We start from the raw sequence: 26,910 nt of genomic DNA on the forward strand, positions 1-26,910 counted from the left end.
CACAGGCAAATGGCCCTAGAGAGCTCATCCCTCCACTTGGCCACCAACCCAAATACATGTGAGTCCCTCTTAGGCCTGAGCTCCAATCTTGACGACACATTTTCAAGGGGACCACAAACTGCTTGTAACTATGTTTAGGGAAAACCCCTTCATGGTAACAACAGTGATCTAAACACTTTCACATGTGAACGAAATGAGGCCACTGCAGGGCAGAGAAATGAAAGGACTGAAAACATTTCTGAAATTCGAGATAAAGAAGTAATGATAGTAGAAAAACGGATGCTCCTGCATTCAGAACAAATGCAACTTCTACTCAAGGACAACCTCAGCGAAATGCCACGTATTGTTACTGTACTTGAAACTTATATAGGAAATAGAGAGATGTAAGTCTTTTGCTCTGATGTCTATTTCTGCTTATTTTGAAGAACAGTTAAGAAAATATCAGTCATGATGTAATGTTTCTCATAAACATCATCTCTCCAGCCCAGTGGCTTCCAGTTTTGGGAGGTGGTCGTGAGGACACATAGACTTGCTAGCTTGGTCCAGATGGGCTGAGCAGATTGGGATGGGTGTCAGCTTGTGGCAAGAGTGAGTGGATGGAAGAGACAGCTGCCCTTGACAAGTAGAACTGAAATCATCACTCAGGCAATCACCAGTGAAAGCCTTGAGCGAATCTCCTTAAAACCCAAGTATCCGTTTAAAAAAGAATTGCATCTGACACTGGAAATACACACCACAGAGTTCATGTGGGTGACTTCCCTTTGAGGCCTACAAGGCTCACTGCTGTGCTGCAGATGTGCTCCGCTACCAAATGCAGTTGGGAAGATCCGAGTCCTTACAGTCACACAGTGAGAGCCAATCCGGAGGAATCAGGAAATGGGATGCCTAAGGGTTCCACAGCATAGGGAGACCCGGGCAGTTTCCCAGAGGTGTACAGCAACACTCAGTTGCTCCCAAGTACACTGTCACTTGGGTGATGGACACCCACCATCTGCAGTCGTATCAAGAGTTATTCTGGCTTCAAGTGCCAGTTTCCCTTGAGAGCCTTTTTTTGGGCCATATTCCTTGTTCTGTTTCCTTAAGTTTTCTTCTAACATTACGGGTTTATAGAATCAGTGCTTGAAAACTTCAACTTCAATCCTAGGCATAGAGATTGAAATTCTGAGTTTTAAGCAACATTTTGGGGGCATTTAGCTGCTCCTTCTCAGGACTTTGTGAGGAGTAAAATGACCAGGAAAGGGTTTCCTGGCCACTGAATTTTTCCTTTAACTCTCCCCATTCATGCCTTTCACCTATCTGGTCAGGCAGTTTGTGCTGTTTCTGCAAGGTAGCTGAGCGTGGGCTCTGACACATTTTACCTGGCCACTCTTGTTGTATGTTGTGACATAACTGGCCTTTGTGCATATGTCTGGTTTTGGATTGGGTTGCTGAACCTTTCTTGCAAACCCCTAGCAGGAGGTTTTGAACACTGCTCTGACTAGACATACATAGAGATGTATTGAATGGGCTAAGAAAATTACCTATAAAGGTCTTACTTAAACATGAGAATTAGTGACTTATAAACTAAATATTCAGGAGAACTTTTGCAAAAATAAATTGAATTTTTATTTTCTGATAGGATGGTAAGACCATTACTCTTAAGGGAATGGACTTGATCAATTGGTTATTTAGTTACTTGGGAAAAGCAAAATTCCTTACCCATGCATAATCTCCAGTCTTTTTTATACTTGGTGTGCCTGAGGTTTACACATTGATTCAGTTAAATAACCTAGTCAATCCTGTATCGAACCTGTTGCAAAATTTTAAAGAAGAAAGGAAAGAAGAAAGGAAATCCTTTCTCTCTGCCAACTGCCCAGACTCCACCATCATCACCACAAGCTTGCAAAGTCCTAAGTCTGCTTTCCGTGAAGACAGTGGTTAGACGGCAGCTGCTGAGCCTCTTCAGAGATGACGCGATATGGTAATAAACATCATTTCAGAAATAGGCCTTCTGTTCACTTAACTAGGAAGCACAATACCGAGGTCTGCATGCTCCCTGCACTTTTGCTGCAGCCTGGGACTTTAACAAGTGGGGCTCCCTCCAAGGGGCTCCCTCCCTACTGTACCTAGCAAATGGAGATGTTTGTTCGTCTGTTTAATACAGCCACGCCTGACTGTAGCGTGTTGTAAAATGCTCTTTGAAGTCCTTGTGCCACCCATTTAACACAGAGGCCACAGGTTCGCATGTGCTGCTCCTTCTTCAGTTATGCTTGGTGCCCCGTTTCTCTGGGGAAGTTTCCAGTCTGACAATACCTTCCCTCATGGTGTAGAAATCCACCCACAGTGCTGGCCTCACCAGATGGAGCCTGAAAATTTAAGGCTGCTAGCTTTCTGTTTCTGTTGGGAAGCCAATTTACAGGCAACGAGAAGGGTGATGATTTTAATGCAAACAAATGTTTTGAGAAGTTCATCCTGGATGCCCCTGGTGCAGGCTCGGCTGGCTGTGTGTAACAATTGATGTGGCTGCTCTTTCTCTTGGGGAAAGTAGGGAGAAGACAGATGTGGTTCACGCAGTTGTTTATAGATGGATGTGGGTGGAGGAGGGAGGAGAAATTGAAATTTAAGTGTATCCCAAATGTATTTTTCAGGACTCAACTTGGAGCTCACAAAAGCAGCCAGATATGTTTTGTACACCAAGGTTGAATCCAGGCATCCTAAAAGTTACAAGTGAAATATGTGAGAACATACACAGTCCTGTGTTTGGTGTGGGCATACAACTTTACAACATGCAAGCCGCTTAAAAACCAGTTTTTTCTTACTCATTTATTGAATCAAGCCTTACAGCATTGTTCTCAAGTTGAGACTGTTATTCCTGTTTTCTAAACAAGAGTGGGATATAGGTTTTGGAAGGCTGATGTTGGCCTCAGAGTCCAGTTCTGTGGCCTCACCAAGCCTCCCCATGACTAAATGAGGCGGTGGTCGAAAAGTGCTTAGCACAGGGCCTTGTGTGTCTCGGCTGGCCCTCTGACCCAGCAGTGGGCAGGTTGACATCCAAGAAAGAGACTGACTGTGCAGCGGAAGCTCAGCATTACTTGCATATAGAATAAGTAAAGGAATGGCTCCTGTAGACTGGGTTCTGGTGATAATTAGAGCAGAAAGAACCGGGCCTGTAAAATGTAAAGGTGAGATTAGTCTTTGGAGAGATGCAAACTGCTGGAGCCCAAGTGACATGAAGAGTGAAGATTCAAGATTCTTTTGATATTATTTATGGATGATATGTATGTCTCAAATTATTATTATTTTTTATTTTTTTATGTCTCAAATTATTAATTATTCTACTATAAATCTGTGCTCCACTCAATGGTATGATCTTGGGCTCCTTATTTATAAAGTAGAATCTAAACAGTCATGGTTACGTTGAAGGGAACCCTGAAAATCACCTTGTCAGCCCCTTGGCTGTGCAGGGGGAAGGTAACGTGGCTTAAGATGGAAAACGGACCTGGGCCAGGACTTCTCCTTTGCTGCCTATCCTTTTACCCCTGGGCTGATGCCATTGCCATTATTTATTGCTGCCAACTTATTTCTATAAGTTAAGAAGAAGTAGTTATGAATTACCGTTATAGACCCTGTCTGCATCCTGATACAAACAAGCATGCAAATAAAATTTTAAACATGATCGACCTCAAGAGATGCCAATTTAAGCACTGAGGATGTATTTTTTTTTGTATTAAATTCTTTTATTGGTACATTGTAGGTATACAACACAATTACATTTCTCATTGGGAATTGTACCTTTACATAATGCATCTTGGTTCTTATTTTTTCCCCATTCCTAGCCCTCCCTTCATGCCCTCCACCCTTCCCTATTTACAAAGACTTTATTTCCATTTTTTCCATTTCTCAGCATTTTTTCCTTTCCCTTCTTTCCTTTCCCCTGTGCCTCCCACTATCCCTACCACTTTGGACCTTTTATTCCTATTTTACATTATCGATTATTCATTCTAATCATTGGTACATTTTAGCTATACAATATAATGACATTCATCATTGGAAATTTGCACCTTTACATAGTCTCTCTTGGTTCTTGTTTTTCACCCTTGCCCAGCCCTCCCTTCAACCCCTCCAGCCCTCCCTATTTACAAAAATTTTGTTCCTATTTTTCCATTTTCTCATATTAATCCCATTCCCTTCTATCCTTTCCCTTAGCCCTCCCACTTCCTTCCCCTTTGCCCCTTTTCTTCCTATTTCACATGACCTATTATACATTTAGTCCTTATTTACACTTTCAGTTTCTCACACCAGAGAAACTATTCGGTATTTACACATCTGTGTCCTATTTATTTCACTTAAGAGTATTGCCTCAATGTGCATCCACTTAGCTATAAATGTCTCTAATTTCTCATTTTTTATGGCTGAGTAGTACGCCATTTTATAAAAAAACCACATTTTCTTTATCCAGTCTCCAGTTGATGGGCATTTGGGCTGTTTCCAAGTTTTAGCTATGACAAACTGCGCTGCTATGAACATGGGTGCACATATATCACTGTGGTATGATTCTTTTAATTCTTTGGGGAAGATCCCCAGCAGTGGAATAGCGGGGTCAAATGGGATTTCCAGTCCTAGTTCTTTGAGGTATCTCCATACTGATTTCCACAGAAGCACTGAGGATGTATTAAGGAATCTTATTCTGTTTTTAGATGTGGTCATTGTATTGTGGTTATGCTAAGAAAACTATAGAGTTGATTGTTTGGAGACTCATAGTGAAATATTAATAGATGAAATTGCATTTTGGGATGTTATTAAAAGTTAGATGGTTGGAGTAGGTTGCTTGAAACATGGAGGTTTGTAATGCTGTTCTAGTTGGTTGTTTGTTTCACATTCTCCATAATTAGAGAAAAGCACCTGAGCAGTTATATTTCTGTACATATTGACGCTGTCCTCATCAGGCTTTCTGTTTTATCTTCTGATCTCATGTGCACCAGGAGCTTATAAATTACAGTTTAGGCTCCTCCCAGGAAACTGGTTTGCTTTTTTTTCTGAAAGACTTTGTGAGTCATAAAACCGAACACATCTTCTTTTTTGTTTTAGATGTTGGAAGGTTTAAGGCAAAATGTTTGGCTGATCACAAATGCACTCCTTCATTTACTCAATACATCTCAGATTATGGCAAGATATTCTTTTGTGTCTTCTACCAGAATTTTCAGACACAGAGATTCTAGAGAATTAATTTTGGTGCCGTGCTTAAAATCCCAGGAGGTAGAACGTTTAACCTTGTGCACCCGATTTGCCACTACTGACAATAGCCTCCCTGAACTTCAGGATGAGCATCTATACCGCAGGATAAGAGTAGAACTGAACTGCAGAGCTGAGCGTGACATTTGCATGAAATTAAACCAAGTTTTTGCCATTAAAGAAGAGAGTAGCAGGTAGAAAATGCTCACATTTTTCTTCTATAACCAACAGTTAATTATCATATTTGCATGTTAAACAGAAGGCTAAGAAGGGATCTTGTAACTGTGTCCTAACTTTGCTGTGGGTTTTACATTAACTTTGTCACATTTTAAAATATAATAATATTGAAATTTACCTTATTTTGTTATATTCTATGTATTTATGTAAACATTTATAAATCCTTTTATGGAACAAATAAATAAAATATTGCCAGAGTATAAATAAAATATTGCCACTGGGAAAAAGTGTATGCTTAATCCTAGCTATATTAGTAATAATTTGATAGATAAAGAATTTGATATATTAGTCACCCCTTGGTAATTGTGTAACTCAAATTTTATAAATACAGTAGTGTAATAACCAAAATCAGAGGTCAACAAATACTGAATTTTTTAAAGGAGAGACTTGCTGAAAAATTTAACAAAAATTTCTCTACTTGTTGGATCACCTCTCGCCCCACTATAAATCATTCTTTTCATATCTCTCACACTTCTTACTTAATTTCTGTCCTAAAATAATTTTACCTACTTTAAAAAATGTGAAGAGGGAAATCAAGTATATCTTTATGCCAACAGATCCTCAATTGTTCAACAAGATTTGACCCATGTTTGGTTCTACAACTTTCCCTTCTCTTCTGAAATCTGTGAATTAGTTGTAGTCGGTCCTCCGGGAACCAGAGGGCGCTTTCAGGTGTGCGGTGAGGTGTGCATCTGCACCCTCACTGGCTCTGAGATCTGACTTACATTGTAACTTGCTAGGCGTGATGGTTAGAAAAGTGACTGGCTTGTGTTAAGGACCAATTAACTGAAAAATCACATTTAAAACCCTCCATAGTTTAATACTAGCAAACTTTGAGAAAGCATTTTATTTTTCAAAAAGTAACTATAATTAATAAATACATGTTATCAATGCTAAATGTCCTGATTTTCATAAGTTTTTGTGGTAAAAGAGTTTTTTTTGTTTTTTTTTTTGCAGAACTCTGGGGATCAAACTCAGGATGTTGTGTTTGTCAGGCAGATGCAGTGCCACTGAGCTACATCCCCAGCCCCAAGAATGGCTTTTCTCTAAGAAGATGTACACTGAAGATTTTAGGGATAAAGGGACATATGAGTTATGATTGCAAAATACAGTGAATGTTTGAACTGAAAAAATAATTATTACAGTAAAAAACACATGGCCATTAATCTTCTCCAAAATTCTCCCCCTTACTTCAAACACTCTGAGTCCATCATTCTTGACATTTTCTGAAGCAGCTCTGGAAGTCCTCTTTTGTGACTGTCTTTAGTTGAGCTGTCCTGGCTGCCTTGATGTGCTGAGTCAATTCTAAATGTGTTTACCTTTCATGGTCATTTTGACTTTGTGGAAGAGCCAGAAGTTCTAGAGGCCAGATCAGGTGAATCAGGCGGCTGAGGAATCACTGCCATGTTTTTAGAAGCCTGCCTTTCCACTGCATGGTACTTGGCAGCAGCATTCACTGTATGTTTAAATTGTATCTTGTGAAGACACTCATGAAAGGGGATTTCCAGAACTGCTTCCAAAAGTGGCAAGAATGGTGGGATAAATGAGGAGGGTTAATGGCAATATGTCTTCTGCTGTAATAATTTTTTAAAAGTTTAAACATTCACTGCATATTTTGATCACATCTCGTGATATCTTCACCTTATAAATGTTAAGGGAATGAAAGACAACAAATGGAAAAATAGGGAAACAGTAAATCTGGGTAAAGGATATGTGGGAATTCTTTGTCCTACTTATTTTTATACCTTTTCTGTGCATTTGAAATTATATCAAAAATAAGATTAAAAAATAATGACAGAATTCTTTACTTAAAATGGTGAGATATTTTGTGGAGTGATGTTTTAGTATAGAAGGTATTTTCCTCACTTACTTGAATTCACTGTTAAAAATCTGCTTCTTTGCCCACAGAAGGAAATAATACCTAGTAACACTACTGCATCCTGACATTTAATATTAAGCTTAATTTGGGAACAGAACATGGAAAAAGGATGCAGGATATGTCAAGTTTCTGGCATTTCGAGGACCAGGGAACTGCTAATGGTGACATCACTGCAAATGAGTTACAGAGATTGTCCTCATTTCAAAGACCACAGAGTTAGAAGCCTTAAATGAATCATTCTTATTTTTTCTTTCTCACAGAAAACATCATTATGGTAACAACTTGAAAATAAGCGGTCTTTGCATTTGAAATTCAGTGTGATGCCTGCTGGGGAACTGCAAAGGGCTCTCCCAGCCCCAGCTCTGTTCCAACAGCAAGGCTGATAGAGTCAATTTCAGGCTGCATCTGAGGCTATAGATTGAGAAGATTTCCCCAAACTGTCTAATTATCTGCTTCTCTTCTTTGGAAAGAAACGTTGTGCAAGTAAAATCAAGAACTTCTCTTAACATAAGCGTTGCTGCTCATTGCTATGAATTGAGGTTTTATTTTAATATTGTGCATGGGGACGTATGAGAACTGGTGGTCTTTGTCAGGTTTGGGATTCTTTGAAAACCCAAGCAAATATGTGGAAAAATCAGAGTCAAATGTCAGACATTGCAGATTAAAATTCTAGTGAAAGGTTGATTAGTTATCATGTGAAGCATGAATTTGAACAATGATAGCTCCACACCTAAGAAATACCAATCTATTTCATGTAGTGTGTTGTATGAGAAATGAAAGGGAAGCATGTTCTTAGGATTAGAGTGCTGTGGTTCTGATGGGGATGTAAGGTGAATACCACTGAAGGGACAGAAGACCCCTTATGGTGCACAGAAGCCCTTAGGGTTGGAGTGGTGATCTTAGCTCGGTCCCTGATTGTGTAACCTCGGGTGTTCTCCACACTCTGGTTCTTACACAGTTCTTCTATCGGTGCAGTAACACGTAAGCTCCAGACTTGCTGCTCACTCTGAATTTTACTTTCTATAGTTATCTCATAACATTCAATCTCTCAAGTGCTAATAACACTGTCAACATTTTGCTATCTTTTGAAATAATTTCTCAAAGATCTAGTAGTCCTGTACATTATAGAGAATTATTTCTGACAATTTTTAAGTGATAAGAGCTCATTCTCTAAAAGAGTAACCTTTATTCTAGAACACAAGAAACCCTTTGGATTCATATTTTTAGCTTATTCTGGTATTCAAACCCTGAGTCATTCTATTTGAAGACAACATTGTTTTTAAAATGTCAGAATATGAAATATTTATAACATGCACCTACCCTGATGAATGCTAACACAAATAAAACGAGGTGCATGTTATCAAAACCCTAGAGAGAAGAAAGGGACTGAAAAATTCAGTTAAGCTGGAAAAGGCAGAAGTTCTCATGAGAGCTGACAGTACTCACAATGGCCACAGCCCGAGAGCTCGAGAATGGTGGTGTGGTGATGTGTGGCATCGCTCTTCTCCAAAATACAAAAAGGAAGTTGGTAAATCGTGCCTGATTTATGGCTACTCTTTGGGTTACAGATTAGAAGCTTTGGTGTACTTTTTGTTGATTTTCACTATATAGATGGTATGGCTTTAAGAAATTCCAAGCTGGTGAAAATCCCTACTTACAAGATGCATCGATTCAAGAATGATAATGTCCTTGGCAAGGAACTTCATGCAGCCAGGCTCATAAGCATGTGACTTGATTTGCTGAGCACATTTTCTGTTCAGTATGAAGAATAATTTTTTTGAGGAGCTCCAAAATCAAGCAAGCAAGCAAGGAAGCAAACAAACAGAAAAGCAGACATCAAAAAGAACTTCAAAACCCCAAATATAGGATACATACTATAAAATGTGATTTGAACATAAAATGCAAGTTTGCTTGTAAATTAAAGTCTCAAGACAAAATTATGGTTAATGGAGATACTTCTGAGACACAATTCTGAAATACAAAAAGTTTGCACAACTGATTTTTCTTCCTAGTTTGATAAATGTGAGCTGACCTGAACCACATTGGTAGAAAACCTGAGTTATTTAAGTCATATTCATAGTCTTATTTACTATATGTCCTGAGAATATTCATAGTTTTTGTTGCAGAAATGCCAACATGTTTGACTACAGGAATGTGAAAGACTGCTGATGTGTTATGTAATATGCAGTGATGGACTATATTACCTTTCTAAAATCCCCCCTAATTTTTTTGAATTTTGAAATACATATGGTTGAATGGATTTCAGATAAAAGATTAGATATTCTATATCTACTTTGATCTGACATTGAATCTTCCATTTATATGGCTTTCTTTTTAAAAATACTCTTTTATTGGTACATTTTAGGTATACAATTCATTTACATTTATCATTGGGTGCTTGTACCTGAACATGATGTATCTTAGTTCTTATTTTTTCCCCATTACCTGTGCGCCCTTCACCCCCTCCACCCTTCCCTATTTACATAGATTTCATTTCCATTTGTTTTTCTTTTCTCATAATTTTTCCTTTCCCTTCTTTCCTTTCCCCTTCCCCACCTGCCACCCCTACCCCTTTGGACCTTTTCCTATTTCAAATTATCAATCATTCATTTTAATCATTTTCATTCTTATTTACACTTTCAGTTTCTCACACTAGAGAAACTATTTGGTATTTACACTGTGTCCTATTTATTTCACTTAAGAGTATGGCCTCAATATGCATCCATTTAGCTATAAATGACTCTAGTTTCTTGTTCTTTATGGCTGAGTAGTACTCCATTTTATAAAAAAACTACATCTTCTTTATCCAGTTTCCAGTTGATGGGCATTTGGGCTGTTTCCAAGCTTTAGATATTACAAACTATGCTGCTATAAACATCGGTGCACATATATTGCTGTGGTATGATTCTTTTAATTCTCTTGGGAAGATCCCCAGCAGGGGAATAGCTGGGTCAAATGGGACCTCTAATCCTAGTTCTTTGAGGTATCTCCAGACTGATTTCCACAGTGGTTGCACCAGTCTGCACTCCCACCAACAATGGAGAAGGGTTCCTTTCTTTCCACACCCCCATCAGTATTTGTTATTGGTTGATTTCTTGATAGCAGCCATTCTTTTTGGGGTGAAGTGAAATCTCAGTGTTGTTTTCATTTGCATCTCTCAAATGACCACTGATGTTGAACGTTTTTTCATATATTTATTTGCTGCTTTTACTTCTTTGTCTGAGAAATGTCTGTTCATTTCAGATGCCCATTTTTGAATTGGGTCTTTGAATTTTGGGGGTCTGATTTTTTTCAATTCTTTATATATTCTAGATAGAAGACCTTTGTCTGAGATACAGCTGCTAAAATTTTTTTCCCACATTGTAGGTTGTTTCTCTTGCAGTGCAGAAGCTTTTTAATAAGATGAGATCCCAGTTGTTGATTCTTTGTGCTAGTTCCCATGCTACTGAGGTTTTGCTCATAAAGTCTTTTCCTATGCCAATGTCTTCAAGAGTTCTACTTAACTTATCTTCCAGCAAGTTTAGTGTTTCTGCCTTGATATTTAGACCTTTAATCCACTTTGATCTTAATTTAGTGCATGGTGATAAGTATGGGTCTAGTTTTAATCTTTGGCAGGTTGAAATCCAGTTTTTCCAACACCATTTATTAAATAGTCTATCTTTCTTCCAATGAGGGTGGTTGGCTCCTTTGTCAAAGATGAGGTGGCTGAGTATGTCTGAGGTTGTTTCTGCATCTTCTAATCTATTCCACTGATCCTCGGGTCTGTTTCTATGCCAGTACCATGCTGTTTTTGTCACAGTAGCTTTGTAGTATTGCTTCAAGTTGGGTATTGTGATACCCCCTGCCATATCTCTGTTGCCCAGAATTGCTTTTGCTATTCTAGGTCTCTTCTGGTTCCAAATGAATTTTTCGATTGTTTCCTCTAGTTCTGTGAAGTATATTGTTGGAATTTCAATCAGCATTGTATTAAATCTATGGAGTAGTTTTGGAAGTATGGCCATTTTCATTATATTAGTTCTTCCTACCCAGGAATAAGGATGTCTTTCCATTTTCTTATATCCTCCTCAATCTCCTTTTTCAGAGTGCTGTAGTTTTCAGTGTAGAGGTCTTTTGCTTCCTTTGTTAGGTTGATTCCTAGATATTTCATTTTTTTGAATGCTATTGTGAAAGGAATTGTTTCCCCTAATTTCTCTCTCAGTGAGTCTGCTATTTGTGTATAAGAAGGGTATTGTTTTTTGAGTGTTGACCTTATATCCAGTTACTCTACTAAATCTGTCAATTAGGTCTAGAAGTCTTTTGACGGAGTTTTTTGGGTCTTCTATGTAAAGTATCATATCATCAGCAAATAATGACAGTTTAGCTTCTTCCTTTCCTATCTTTATTCCTTTTATTTGTTTCTCTTTTCTAACTGCTGTGGCTAATGCTTCCAGAACTATATTGAACAGAAGTGGTGATAGTGGGCATCCTTGTCTTTCCTGATTTTACCATGAAAGTTTTCAATTTTTGACCATTTAGTATGATGTTGGCTATTGGTTTTTCATAAATAGCTTTAATCAGGTTGAGATAAAGACCTTCTATTCCAATTTTCTGTAGTGTTTTTATTATAAATGGATGTTGGATTTTGTTGAATGTCTTTTTTGCATCTATTGAAATGATCATATGGTTTTTGTCATTGACTCTGTTAATATAGTGTATTACATTTATTGATTTATGAATGTTGAACCATCCTTGCATCCCTGAGATAAATCCGACTTAGTCAGGGTATGAAAGTTTTCAGTGTTTGACCATTTAGTATGATGTTGGCTGTTGGTTTTTCATAGATAGCCTTAATCAGGTTGAGATAAAGACCTTCTATTCCAATTTTCTGTAGCGTTTTTATCATGAATGGGTGCTGGATTTTGTCAAATGCCTTTTCTGCATCTATTGAGATAATCATATGGTTTTTGGCCTTGACTCTGTTAATATAGTGTATTACATTTATTGATTTATGGATTTTGAACCATCCTTGCATCCCTGGGATAAATCCAAGTTGGTCAGGGTGTATGATCTTCTTGGTGACCCTCTGTATTGTGTTTGCCAGTATCTTGTTGAAGATTTTTGCATCTATGTTCATTAGGGAGATTGGTCTGTAGTTCTCTTTTTGGGTTGGGTCTTTCCCTGGTTTTGGAATCAAAGTAACACTTGCTTCCAGGAATGAATTTGGAAGCCTTGCTTCCCTTTCAATTTCATTAATGAGTTAAAGAGTAATGGTGATAGTTCTTCTTTAAATGTCTTGTAGAACTCAACAGTGAAGCCATCAGGACCTGGGCTTTTCTTTGTTGGTAAATTTTTTATTACATTTTGAATTTCACTCATTGTAATTGGGGTATTTAGAATTTCTGTATCTTCTTCATTTAACTTTGGCAATTCGTATGTATCTAGGAATCTGTCCATTTCTTCTGTGTTTTCCATTTTATTAGAGTACAGGTTCTCAAAGTAGGTATTGATGATCCTCTGGATTTCTGCTGCGTGTGTTGTGACTTCAACATTTTGCTTTTAATTGCATGGATTTGAGCCTTTTCTTTTCTTTTTCTGATAAGGTTGGCTAAAGCTTTATCAATTTTATTTATTCTTTCAAAAAACCAACTCTTTGATTCATTAATTTTTTGTATTGTTCTCTTAGTCTCCATTGCATTGATTTCTGCTCTGATTTTTATAATTTCCTTTCTTGTACGAGCTTTGGGTTTGTTATGCTCTTCTTTTTCCAGGAGCTTGAGGTTCTGCATCAGGTTATTTATGTGAGTTCTCTCCGTTTTCCTAATATGGGCATTCACTGCTATGAATTTCCTGTGTAGAACTGCTTTCATTGTATCCCATAGATTCCTGTATGTTGTACTGGCATTATCATTTACTTGTAGAAACTGTCTAATTTCTTCTTTAATTTCCTCTGTGACCCATTGGTTGTTCAAGAGGGTGTTATTCAATTTCCATGTGTTTGTGGGAGTTTTGTGGTTTCTTATGTTATTGATCTCCAATTTTATTGCACTATGGTCTGATAATATACAGGGGGTAACTTCAGTTCTTTTACATTTAGTTAGACATGTCCTATGATCTAGCATGTGGTCTATTTTGGAGAATGACCTGTGTGCAGCCAAAAAGAATGTGTATTCTGATTTTGTGGGGTGGAACACTCTGTAAACATCTCTTAAGTCCATTTGTTCAATAGCTTGGTTCAGTTCTAAAATTTCATCGTTAATTTTTTGTCTAGATGATCTGTCTATTTGTGATAGTGGGGTATTGAGGTCCCCCACTACAATTGTATTAGTGCTTATTTGGTTTTTCATGTCCATTAATATTTGTTTTGTATAGGTGGGGGCATTTGTATTTGGTGCATATATTTTAGGATTGTCATCTCTTCCTCTTGGATTGTTCCCTTCACAAGGATGTAGTGACCATCTTTGTCTCTCTTAATTAGTTTTGGTTTGAAATCTACTTTGTCTGCAAATAAGATTGCTACTCCTGCTTTTTTCTGGGTTCCTGTTGCATGGAGAACTGTTTTCCATCCTTTTACTTTCAGTCTATGTTTTTTTTTTTTTGAGTTAGGTGTGTTTCTTGTACAGAGCATATTGCTGGATTTTGCTTCTTAAACTATTCTGTCAGTCTATTTCTTTTGATTGGTGAATTGAGGCCATTAACATTGATAGTTATAATTGATATTGACTCATCCTTGTCATGATGTTTTGCAGTTGTTGGGTCTTTTATTTCTTATTTTTCTCCCTTTCCCTTTAATTTCTTGCCTTGCCTGGCAGCTTCCTTCTCTTGGGCCTCATGGAGTTGTGACCTTCATTGTCCTTTTCTAGGATATTGTTTAGAATTGTTTGGAGTGCTGGTTTGGTGTTCATGAAATTTCTGAGGTGTTTTTTGTCGTGGAAGTATCTAATTTCCCCATCGATTTTGAAAGATAATTTTGCAGGATACAACAGTCTATGTTGGTAGTTATTTTCTTTTAGGGCTTGAAATACTTCACTCCAGGCTTTCCTTGATTTGAGGGTTTGTGTTGAGAAGTCTGCTGTGATCCTGATGGGGTTTCCTTTGTAGGTGATCTGTTTCTTTTCTCTTACTGCCTGTAGAATTTTGTTCTTCTGTTGGGTTTCTGGGATCTTGACTATTATATGTCTATGTGTAGGTTTTTTTTTTTGGTCATGGCTGGTTGGAGTTCCATATGCCTCACTTATCTGTACGTCCAATTCTCCACCTGTCTGGGAAGTTTTCTACTATTACTTCTGTGAACAGTTTTTTATGTCAATTGTACTTTCTCCTGTTTTTTTGTGGACTCTTATCAGTCCTATGTGATTCTTCTTTGCATCATCTAGCAGCTGCTGGATTCATTTCTCATGGTCTCTTACTATTTTGAAGAGATCTCTGTTTTCATGGTTCTTCTCCACAATCCTGTCTTCTATATCTGATAGTCTATCTTCAGATTCCCTTAATCTGCTCTGCATACTTTCAATGGAATTTTTAATCTTCTGAATATCTGTTTGAATCTGTTTCATGGATTCCATTTCTTTCTTATGCTGGGCATTCATGGCTTCCAGCATGTTTCTGAGCACATCTATTTTTTTTTTATCTGTTTCTGTTCTAGCGCCTCTAATCATGTCTTTCACTCTGCTCACCATCTCTGTAGTTATCTGTGAAATTATTTCTGTTTTGAATTTTTCTAGAGCCTTGTCCATCTGTTTTTTTATTTCCTGTGCTATCAGTTCAGGGTGTCCAGGTTGTTGATTATCAGACTTTTCCACCTCATTTCCCCCAGAATTTGCCTTTTGTGGGGTGGAAGTCTGAGTTTGTGCCTTACTTAAATGTCTTCTCATTTTTGTTTTTGTATTGTCCTTGGTTTAATTCCTGGGTTGATACTTTGAAGTTGCTTATAGTAAATATCTTTGTTGATGTATTTAGAACACTTATGGAATGGTTGCTTCTCAGAGGTGTCTTCCAGATATAGCTGGTCTTTAGGTTTTGAGTCTCTGATGGCTCTGAGGCTGTCTCATTTTCATTTTACCAGGAAGGACAACTGATTAGATCAATCACAACACCTTAGCCCAAGCGATACAATCAGCAACACAATAGCATCAAGTACCTCTTACAAAATGACAATTTCTGGTAGTTATTAACCTATCACCTTTAACTGTGTGAATTAAATCAAAATCAAGGACCAATCCAACATATGTTTATAGTGAATAAACTCTTCAATATTGCAACTTTACCCTTTGGGATGGGGAGTTAGAAGGAGTTAGGGAGGGAGGAATAGGTAAGTAGAAGGATAGGGAAGGTTATCAGTGAGGCCAGAGGGCACAGGCAAGAGAAGGAAATAGAAGAAAAGAAAGATAAAGAACAAATATGAATTTGGGGCAGAACAGGGACACAAGGGGAGATGAAGAACAATGTGGAACAGCAAGGGAGCGAGGCAGAGAGAGAAAATGAGAAAAGTAAAAATTTTAAAAGAGTAGCAAAGAAGAAAAAAATTAAAAATAAGAGCAAAAACATAGTGGTAATTTTTAAATAACAAATAAAAGATAAAAATGAAGGGCCTTCTTCAGGGTATGTCTCTGCTGTCATAATAGACAATGTGGGCAGCAGTGTGCAGTTATAAGTCAATGAGTCTCAGTAAGCCAGTCACAGACCCATGAGATTCAGGCAGGTTTCTGGCTGCAAGGCCCAAGTTGAGGTCCCTGTCCTCCTGCAGGGTTGAACTCTGCAAGGTTCTACTGCAGGTTCCGGCTGCCTTTCCCCTGACGATAGTCCAGGTTCCAATGGAAGGTGATGATCCCTCCAACTTACCAAGCATGGTGGTCTGGTGTGCCTTTATTGCACAGATTCTGTTCACTTTTCCAGTGGGCTTCAGTTTTCATCAGGGAGCCTGAGAGAGGCCCTCTCTCTGTTGTTCACTTCAGCAGCTCAGGACAATGGCTTTTATACCCCACTATGCCTCTGTATTGTGGATCCAAGTAGCAGTACAGCCGAGAGGCGGCAGGGGGTTGGGCACTGGCTGTTGTTGCAGGCACCTGTGTGGCCAAGCTGGAGGCTGGTGGGCATGCCTGGGGGGTCCTCACTGGTTCGTTCTCCTGGTCACAAGTGGGCGGAGCGAGCCTGATGGAGCAGGGTGCACTCAGCCTGTGCCTGCTCTGCCCGCACACATGGCCAAGCTGTAGGCTGGTCTGGCTTTCCTTTTAAAATCAATATTTCATACTAAAGTAGATTTGTTTTTATTCATGGGCATTTTTTCCTCTTGCCTTTCTTACTTTCTGGAAGAATTGATGACAAAGTGAATTTTTCCCATAGCTTATCTTAGATGCTAGAGATACTGGAAATAACACAGATACTACTAATAGAGCATATATGTGGTTATACCAATAGCTTTGGTTTAATTTTACAATCAAATCCCTTATAGTAACAATTATAAAATCATATAATTAAAGGAAGCAGTTAATAGTGTGAAATTAATAAAAAATAAATTCAAAGTCTATACTTAGCTATCTCTGAAAGTCTGAAAATTGTCCTTGGGACTCAACTCATGTGAGAAAGAGATTTATTATTGCCATAAAGCCTTGCTGGTATTTCTTTTATTACTCCAAAGTAAAGACACACTTTTGAAACATACAGGTTTTAGTAGCTTCCAAAAGAAAACAGGTAGATGAAACATATTCCTGTCATCGTACTGTAAACTTTCTGAGTAGCCTTACCAGGTTAGTGATCTCTCTTTAAAATGATAGATTATATGTAATTTTTTCCAGATTTCAGTTCACTTATTTATTTTTCCATATTTCCATTTTAAAAAGTTTATAATATCCCCTTTAACTAAAAAATAATTGACATTCTGTTATTGGCTAAGATTTTGGAAATGCCAAGTCTCTGGACCATGAACAGGAATATGAGCTGTCCTGCCTGGCAAGTGCTGAATGCATGAGTAATAGTTTTGCCAGACCGGAGCTCAGAGTGTGGAAGGGTTAGGGACAGGAAGCGATGTGTGTGGTGTGGAGGAACAGTTGGCACAGGTGGGTCACGGGCACCCCCTAAACACATCAGTCTATGTTCTGGGGCTGCTGTTGATTGTTAAATGAGTATTAAGGCCATAGGAAAGGACCTGGACAATTAGAAATGGAAAATAACAGACAGAAACAAACACATATATAGTTATGTACAGAACCATTAGAACCACAGTCGAGTACCACTTCAGAGGTTTCAACACCGAGGAAATGGGCTAGAAGAGAGTCCACAGGACAGAGTAGACACGTGAGCAGCCCAAGAGAAGCTAAGGAAGGTTCAGGGTCAACTGAACGGTAAGCTGACAGCCTGAGCAGAAGATAAAAGGCAGTGATTGAAAACAATAAAAAGACTAGTTTCTGTATTTCTTGAAATGTTTCTCTAAATAGCGTATATCATCTTTCACATGTTGCCATATATGTAATGCCTATATGTAATAAAAGATAGAAATGTACCAGTTATGTTAAAGTCAAGAAAGAAATAGAAGGAGTCATGTATCATGAGTCAGATCACCTGCAGAGGCAGTCATGGAAATCCAGAGTTGAGGCTGTACTGTTTGAGGTAGATGTGCGTTTGCTCCCTCTGGCTCTGCAGTTTGGAGAGCCAAGCCTACTCTACCTCTCCTCCCTGTATCATCGGGTGGTTTTGTTTTTACCTGGTTCCTGGATTTCATCATGTTTTATGGTTAATTTTCCTCTCTTCCTCCCAGAGCTGAGATAACTCCAACTGGATTACTGAAACAGCTTCTTAGATGATCTCTCTCTCTTCCACAGACTGAGAAAAACCCACTAAATGGATGGAATCTTTTTGTACGTCAGTAAATGGTCTTCTGTCTGAACCTCACAAGACGAGCTTGGTCCTCCTGTCATTGAGAACAAATTCCAGGAGGAAGGAAAGCAGGGGGACCTTTTCTACAAGACTTTGTCTTTTAAAGAGAGAGGGTCTTTGCAAAAGACTTCAGTATATTTTATGGGCCAGATTGTGTCTTATGCCCTCCCCTATGTGCAAAGCTGCGTAGCTTAGTCTAGCTTCTGTTAATAGCAGAACACCACTGACTCAGTTAATTATATAAAAAAAGAGGCTTACTGTAACTCTGTTTTGGTCCAAGGTCAAGGGGTCCCTTTAATGATGCCTTTTAAAAAGAATTCTGCTGGCAGAATTTCAAGGCAATGCAGAGTATGATGTGACAAGGGACAAGGTGAGCATGTGTGTTCCCTGCTCTCTCTCTCTGCTCATGCTGCAAAGCCACCAATATGTCACCATGCTTTCCTGTCCTGAAAACCTTATATTACCCTAATCCTTCCCCAAGGCCCTCCCTCTAAATACCATGACTAGATTATTTCCACCCTCTTAATATCTTACAATGGGGAATGCACTTCAACAACAGGGAGTGAACTGTATTAAATTCCACCCCAGTAGAAGTGGAGATTCTCATAGTAAATAAATGGAAATGTATGCTTATGTAGGTAGTTTGTGTTCAAAATTTATTTCTAGGTTTTTGTTTCTCTATGCTTTATAAGATGCTTGCCATGCAGGAGTTTTGTCATTTTTTTATGAAGTCAACTTTATCAGTCTTTTCTTTTATGGCTTCGGTGTTTTATTTCATATTTAGACTGATCTTCCCATTTTTTAATTAAACTTTTTGGTTTGAGGCAGTTGTACACTCAGATGTAGTTGTGAGAAATTATACAGAGCAATCGCATATACTCTATGATACTCCCAGTGGGAGTATCACAGTCAGGCATTGACATAGATATGGTCAGGGTGCAGACCCTTCCTCTACTCAGGGGTCCTGCAAACACACACACCCTCCCCTCTTCCCTCCAACCCCTTTCTAGCCCCTGGCAACCACAAGATTGTTCTCCATTTCTAAAATATGGTCATTTCAAGAACATTATATAAATGGAATCATATGCACACTTTAGGGATTGGCTTTTTTCTCTCAACACAATTCTCTAGCATTCTATCCAAGGTGTTGCATGTTATCGGCAGTTTGCTCCTTTTTATTACTCAGTAGTATAGTAGTATTCCATGGTAGGAATGTAGCACAGTGTGTTTAATCATTCCTCCATTGAAACATATGGATTCTTTCCAGTTTTAGAATATGACAAATGAAACTGCTCTAAAGATTCATGTGCAGGTTTTTATGTTTTCATTTCTCTAGGATAAATCCCCAAAAGTGCAATTTATGGTTTTATGTGGTAAGTGCATATTTAAGTTTTTAGTAACTCTGGAAAACTGTTTTCCAGAGTAACTGTACCATTTTATATTTCCACCAGGAATGCATGAATGGTCCAGCTTCTCTGCATCCATTTGATGTTGCTATGATTTTTTATTTTAGCCATTCTATTAGATGTTTAGTGGTATCTCACTATAGTTTTAAAATTGCATTTTAAGGGCTGGGGCTTTAACTCAGTGGTGCCACCACCTGCTTCACAAGTGCAAGGTCCCGAGTTCGATCCCTGGTACCCCCCCCCCCAAAATTGCATTTTAATTGTCAATGCAGTGATGTTGGCTTTATTTTGCTTGCTTACTTGATATCTTTGTATCTTGTTTGGTAAAACATTTATTTCTATCCTTTACTCATTTTTAAATTTGGCTTTGAAAAAATAATGTTGACATGGAAGAGTTTTTTATTTTAAATACTAGTCCTTTGGTATGTGGATTGCAAATCCTTTCACTCACTCTGTAGATTGTACTTTTATCCTCTAAAAATATTTGTAGAAAAATTTAATTTTCAATTCAATTTATTCATTTTTACTCTATCAGATCTTGCTTTTGATCTCAAGTCTAAGAATTCTGTACTCAGTTCTTGATACTAAATATTTTCTTCTGTGTTTTAAAATAAGGTTTTATGTTTTGAGTTTAAGATTGTGATCCATCTGGAACAAATTTTTGTATAAAGTATGAGATTTAGACTAAGGTAATTTATTTATTTATTTTCCTGTGTCCAATTACTCTGGCTGGGAAAGGTGATCTTCCACTGAATTACTTGTGCACCTTTGTAAGAAATCAGTCATGCACATGCCTATGGGCAATTTCTTGTTTTCTTATTCAGTTCCTTTTATCTGTTTTCCCAGTTGTTTATCACTCCACGAAGACCACAGGCTTGATTAATATAGCAAAATTATCATCCTCAAAATGGCTGGACTGATGGCTTTTACCTCTCTTTTACAAATTTAGTTTAGCTATTCTAGTTCCTTTGCCTTTCCACATGAATTTTAAAATAATCTTGTCCATCTATGTCCATATTATGGGAAGCTTGAGAGAAATTGCATTAAATCTTTGGGTTAATTTGGGAAGAACTGATGTCTCACTATAGTAAGTCTATCCATAAGCATGGTATATCTCTCCATTAATTTAAATCTTTGACTTCTTTTTTTTCCCGTTAACTTTATTGGTACATTTTAGGTATAAAATACAGTTACATTCATCATTGGGATCTTGTACCATTACATGAGTCTCTTGGTTCTTATTTTTTTTCCCCTTCCCTTGCCCTCCCTTCACCCCCTCCACCCTTCCCTATTTGCAAAGACCTTGTTTCCATTTTTTTCCTCTTCTCATATTTTTTCCTTTCCCTTTTTTCCCTTCCCCTACCCCTCCCAATTCCCCTGCTCTTTTAGACCTTTTCTTCCTGTTACACAATATCAGTTAACAGTTTTTAAATTACAATATTAAGATCTAGGAGACATTACCACAGATTTTACAGAATTTAAAAAGATATAGAAAGCATATTACAAAAATCTTTTTTGAAATAAATTTGACAACTTCTAAGAAGTAACTTAGAAGACAAATTAACGAAACTAACTCTGGAGGAAATATAAAATTTGAATGGCACCTATTAAAGAAAGTATATTCCTAGCTTGAAAACCTACCTATATGACAACAGCAGGCTCATAAACATTTTAACTGATAAATTATATTTCAAACATTTAAAGCAGAAAAAAGAAGGAACACTTCTCCCCTCATTTTAGGAAATCAACATTGTGCTAATCCTAAAACTGGATAAAGATAATAGAAAAAAGTATGAACATAGAAATTTGTTTAACAGAACAAACTATTAGAAGTCAGATCTGGGAGTATGTAGAAAGTGGTTTTATTATAGGCATGGCAGTGATGGTTCAGCATTGGAAGATCCACCCCCAGAAGTCATCATTTTAACAGAGGAAAGGAAAAAGCCATATGATCCTGTCACTAGTTGGAGAAAGAGTATTGGACTAAATTCCACAGCTGTTCATGGTAAAAGCTATCAGGAGACTAGAAGTAGAACAGAACCTTCTCAACAGATCAAAGACATGTACTCCATACTTCCAACAAAAACTCCTTCTATGAATGGAGACGATACAATGCTTTCTCCCTAAAGTGGGGAACAAGGGGATATATGCCTACTCTTCATCTTTCCATTAGACTTTGAAACATAGGTCTAAACCAAAATAGTCTGGCAATAAAATAACACAACTAGAATAGGATTGGCATGGCAGAAGCAAAATCTTTATATGTAGATGAAATGATCATCTACAGAGAAAATACTAAGAAATCTCTAGGAGCCCCTAGAACCTGTACTTGAATTTAGCAGGATTAGAAAACACAAGGTATGTATAAAAATTCAGGTCTGTGTATACTTGCTATAAATGAAGAACTGGATATTGAAATTTAAAAGTTATGTAGGAGTACAAAGGACCTAGAAAAGCCAAAAACAAAAACAGTGTTGGAAGACGTTTAGCACACAATTTTAAGACTTCTTCTAAAGCTACAGTAATCAAGGCAGTGTTGGTGTAAGGAAAGACATATAGATCATTTGAATAAAACAGAGAATCTAGAAATAGAACCACACATATATGGTCCACTGAGTTTTGAAAGATTATTTAACATTAGCATTTTATAGACTATAAACTCAATTCAAGAGCCAAGGAAAAGATAGTGTTTTCAGTATATGGCACTAGAACACCTGGTATTCATATATAAAAAATTAACCTCAATGCTTTATTTCCATACATAAAAATAATTTGAAAGGATCTATGAACCTAAATATGAAAGACTAAAATTATAAAACTTTAAGAAGAAATTATAAGGGAAAATATTTATGAATTTAGGGTAGGCAAGAATTTCCTAGGATACAAAAAACATGATGTATAAAAGAAAAAAAAATTGATAAATGAAATTCCATCAAAATTTAGAACTTTAAATGACATCGTTAAAATGAAAAGTAGTCTTTAAATTGACCATATTTACAATGCATATAACCTATGACCAGAATATATAAAGAACTCTTACAGCTCATTAATAGACAACCCAATTAAAAAGTAGACACAAGGGGCCAGGGATTTAGCTCAGTGGTTTTGCCGCCTGCTGTGCAAGTGCAAGGACCCGAGTTTGATCCCCGGTACCAAAAAAATAAAAAAAAGAAAATAAAGAAAAAGTAGACACAAGAAGATGATAAATAGCCAGTATAGCACAAGGAATGGTGTGCAATTCTAGAATCAGAAAAATACTAATCAGCACAATAATAAGATTGAATTATACACTCATTAGGGAGATGAAGTCAAAAGTTTTAAAAGCCTTGTCATGACTTTTTCTTTTTGTTGGATTCTCCCCCTTTGCATTTAATTTGTCACGCCCAGTGGATTCATTCTGCTGGGTTTCCTGGGGTTGTGATCCTCATTGTCTTTTCCTAGGGTATTGTCTAAATTTTTTTGGAGTGCTGGTTTGGTATTTATGAAGTTCCTGAGGTGCTCTTTATCATGAAAGTATCCTATTTCTCCATCAGTTTTGAAAAATAGTTTTGCAGGGTACATCAATCTGGGTTGGAGGCTGTTTTCCTTTAGGGCTTGAAATACATCACTCCAAGCTCTTCTTGCCTTGAGGGTTTGCATTGAGAAGTCTGCTGTGATTCTGATGGGCTTTCCTTTGTATGTGATTTGTTTCTTTTCTCTCACTCCTTGAAGAATTTTGTTCTTCTGTTGGATTTCTGGAATCCTAACAATTATATGCCTATGTGTAGATTTTTTTTTTTGATTAAGGCTAGTTGGAGTCCTATATCCCTCACTTATCTGTATGTCAAGTTCTTTTCCCTTGCTTGGGAAGTTTTCTGCCATCACTTCTGTGAATAGTTTTTTATGTCATCTGCACTGTCTCCCATTTCTTCATTGACTCCAATCAGTCTTATGTTATTCTTTTTTGCTTCATCTAGCAGCTGCTGGATTGATTTCTCATGGTCCCTTACAATTTTAAAGCAATTTTTCTTTTCCTGGTCACTAATTGCAATCTTCTATATCTGAAATTCTGTCCTCACATGAGCTCATTCTGCTGCGTAGACTTTCAATGGAGTTTTTAATCTCCTGGAAATCTGTTTGCATCTGTTTTATGGACTCCACTTGTTTGCTATGTTGGGATTCCATCATGTTCCTCAGCTCCTCTCTAGATTTTTTAATCATGTCTTGCACTATGGACACAATCTTTGCTGTTATCTGAGAAATTATTTCTGATTTCATGTTTTCCAGATCCTCTTTTGTTGCCAATTCAGGGAGGCCAGGTGGTTGAGTATCAGATTGTTCCATCTCATTTCCCTTTGGGGTTGCTGTAGGTGATCTGGAAGTCTGTTTTTGAGGCTTGTTTATGTGTCTTCTCATTCCCATGGGGGAGGGGGGTGCTTCTGGTCCCTGCACGGCTCACCTCCTCTGCCCTAGGAGCAAGTGGTGGAATGGTGGCAGGGAGCCTCCTCCTGGGCACTGGGATTGGCTCACCTTTTTTTTTATTAAAATAGAAGGAAATGCTCCTTAGGAGTGCCAGTGGCAAATATGCTACTCAGATCAAGAAGAATGAATAGACAAGCAAGCAGAGCTAGAAATCTTTGTAAAAAAGAAGTAATAAAGGGGAATTAATCCCACCAGAAATCATAATATATAACAAAATAAAAATAGAACATTATAGTACTGATTCATAAATAGACAAGACAATCAGATTGATAAAACAAAATATAAAAAGTGAAAAAATAGATCTGACTGTAGAAAAATTTAGTACATATAAAGGTAACATTTAAAACCAGTAACAGAATGATGGTGATCAGATGAGTATGTATCCACTTTAGGGGAGAAAGATACTTGCTTTCCTAATTAACCTCTAAATTTAAAAAATCAAGTAAACATGATTCAAATATATAAAATAGTGAAATGAAAATATGTTTTTAAAAGTCTGAGAAGATAATATGCAATATTTCACAAAACAAAATGAGAAGACAGCTGTTTCTGAACAGTTTGTTAATTCCCAAAAAGAAGTTAAACATAGTTATAGTATGACTCATAAATCCTATTTCTAGGAATATAACCAAAAAAAATCAAAATATATGTTTGCAAAGAAGCTTTCATGTAAATGGTTGTTTACAGTTGGAGTAGGCATTATTGGCAAAAAAAACCAAACCTTGATATCCATCTGCTGATGATTGCATTAAAGAATTTGGCATATCTACACAATGGAATATTATTTACTCATGAGAGGTTGTGAAGCATTGATACATACTACAGCACAGATGAACATTGAAAACATTATGATAGTGAAAAAAGTCAGATACCAAAAGGCCACATGGTGTATAATTTATACAAAAAGTTTACACAAAAGTCCAGGATAGGTAAATCATACAGATAAAAAGTATATTCATAGTTTCTAGTTGAGGCAGAGAGGACTAGAGAATGGATGGTAATGGGTACATGATTTCTTTAGAGAATGACTGAAATGTTCTAGAATTAAATCATGATTGAGGTTGTATAATCTTGTGAGTACATTAAAAACCACTAGAAGAATAGAATAGACAGGCAGAACATCTCAAAATATATCAAAGAACACAATAAACTAAATAAAAATGCAATATATCAAAATTTGTGTGGTGTGGTTATAATAGTACTAAAAGGGACATTAAGGGGACTAAATGGTTATATGAGAGAAGAACCCATGTCACTAAACAATAATCTCAGTTCCCACCTAAAGAATCTAGACAAAGAGGACAAAATTAAGCCAAAGCAATGAAAGTAAAGAAATAAGAAAAATAAGTGCAGGAGTCAATAAAGTTGAAAATAGAAAACTAAGGAGAAAAATCAATAAAATGAAAAGGTGGTTCTTTAAAAAAATTAAATTGGCAAAATATCAGCAAGACTGATAACAAAAAAGACAGAAAGCACAAATTACCAATGTTAGGGACGAAACAGAGGACATCACTACAGACCCTGTAGACATAAAAATAGAAGAGAATACCATGAACACAATCTGACAGCTTAGATGGAGTGACCATTTGCTTGAAAAACAAACCTCCATAACTCATCCAATATGAAATAGATAATTTGAAAAGTCCTGCAACTAATAAAGAAATTGAATTTGTAATTTTAAAATTTTTTAAAAAGAAATATCCAGGCACAGATATTTTACAGGACATTCTAAGAAACATTTGAATAAGAATTAACATCATTTCTATACAATATCCTCCAAAAAATAGAAGAGGGAATAATATTACCTAATTCATTTTATGAAGTAGTATTACCCTGATACCAAAATCAGGCAGACAGTATTAAAAAGGAAATTACAGAACAATATGTCTCAAGAATACAGACACAATATCCTTAGCAAAATATTAACAAATAAAATTTAATGATATATGAGAAGACTTGTACACGACCAAGTGGGTTTATTCCAGAGATGTAATCCTTGTTCAATATTTGAAAATCACTGTATGTAATGCACTACATTAACAGAAGAAAAATTAGGTTAGGCATCATGGTTCTGGCTTGTAATCTCAGCTCTCTGGGAGGCTGAGGCAGGAGAATGACAAGTTTGGACATAGCCTGAGCAACTTAGCAAACTTGTGAAACTCTGTCTCAAAATAAAAAATAAAAATGGGCTGAGGATGTAGCTCAGTGCAAAGGTCCTGTGTTCATTTGATCATATCAACTGATGGTAGAAAAGGCATTTGATAAAATTCAATACCCATTTATGATTTTTAAAGAAATTCTCAAAAAACTAGAAATAGAGGGAACTTCATAAAACTGATCAAGATCAATTACAGAAATCTACAGGTAATGTGATTAGCAAGGAAAACTGAATCCTTTCCCTTAAGATCCAAAAAAGATAAGGATGTCCACTCTTATTCAACATGGTACTGAAAGTTCTATCCACTGAATAAGGCAAGAAAGGTGAATAAAATCCAAATAGATCTGAATAGAAAAAACTGTCCCTATTTGTAGAGAATATGATTGGCTACGTAAAAAATGCCAAAACATCTACCTCTAAAATCCTAAAACTCATAAGGCAATGAGATAAACATGTACAAATTAATTTTATTTCTATATATCATAATGAACATATAGACACTGAAATTTAAAGTAACATTTACAACTATTCAGAAAAAAAGTACTTAAGTGTAATCTAACAAAACATGTACAAGTTTCATATCCTGAAAAATTATACCTGCAGCAATGAAAGAAGTCAAAGATTTAGGAAGGAAGCTCCCCGCCTCCATCCCAGGCTCCTAGGGCCAAGAAGGTGAGCCAGTCCCAGCACCCAGAAGGAAGCTCCCCGCC

General features: G+C 37.0%; 1 long non-coding RNA gene across 3 annotated transcripts in view; it reads left to right on the forward strand.

Moving 5' to 3' along the window:
• Positions 1–20,041, forward strand: part of LOC110349461 (uncharacterized) — a 59,442-nt gene extending 39,401 nt beyond the window's left edge. For 2 of the 3 annotated variants that reach the window (XR_015442562.1, XR_002395417.2), the window contains one exon: positions 18,121–20,041. This is a non-coding gene — a long non-coding RNA (uncharacterized LOC110349461). Of the gene's footprint in view, positions 1–6,405; positions 8,558–18,120 lie in introns of those variants that run through there. The other variant, XR_015442560.1, reaches the window with a different exon arrangement.
• Positions 20,042–26,910: the final 6,869 nt, after the last annotated feature.

The sequence above is a fragment of the Heterocephalus glaber genome, unplaced genomic scaffold (genome assembly GCF_053883595.1).
Source record: "Heterocephalus glaber isolate CG9 unplaced genomic scaffold, H.glaber_assembly_v1.0 deba00001550, whole genome shotgun sequence".
In the NCBI taxonomy this organism is placed as follows: domain Eukaryota; kingdom Metazoa; phylum Chordata; class Mammalia; order Rodentia; family Bathyergidae; genus Heterocephalus; species Heterocephalus glaber.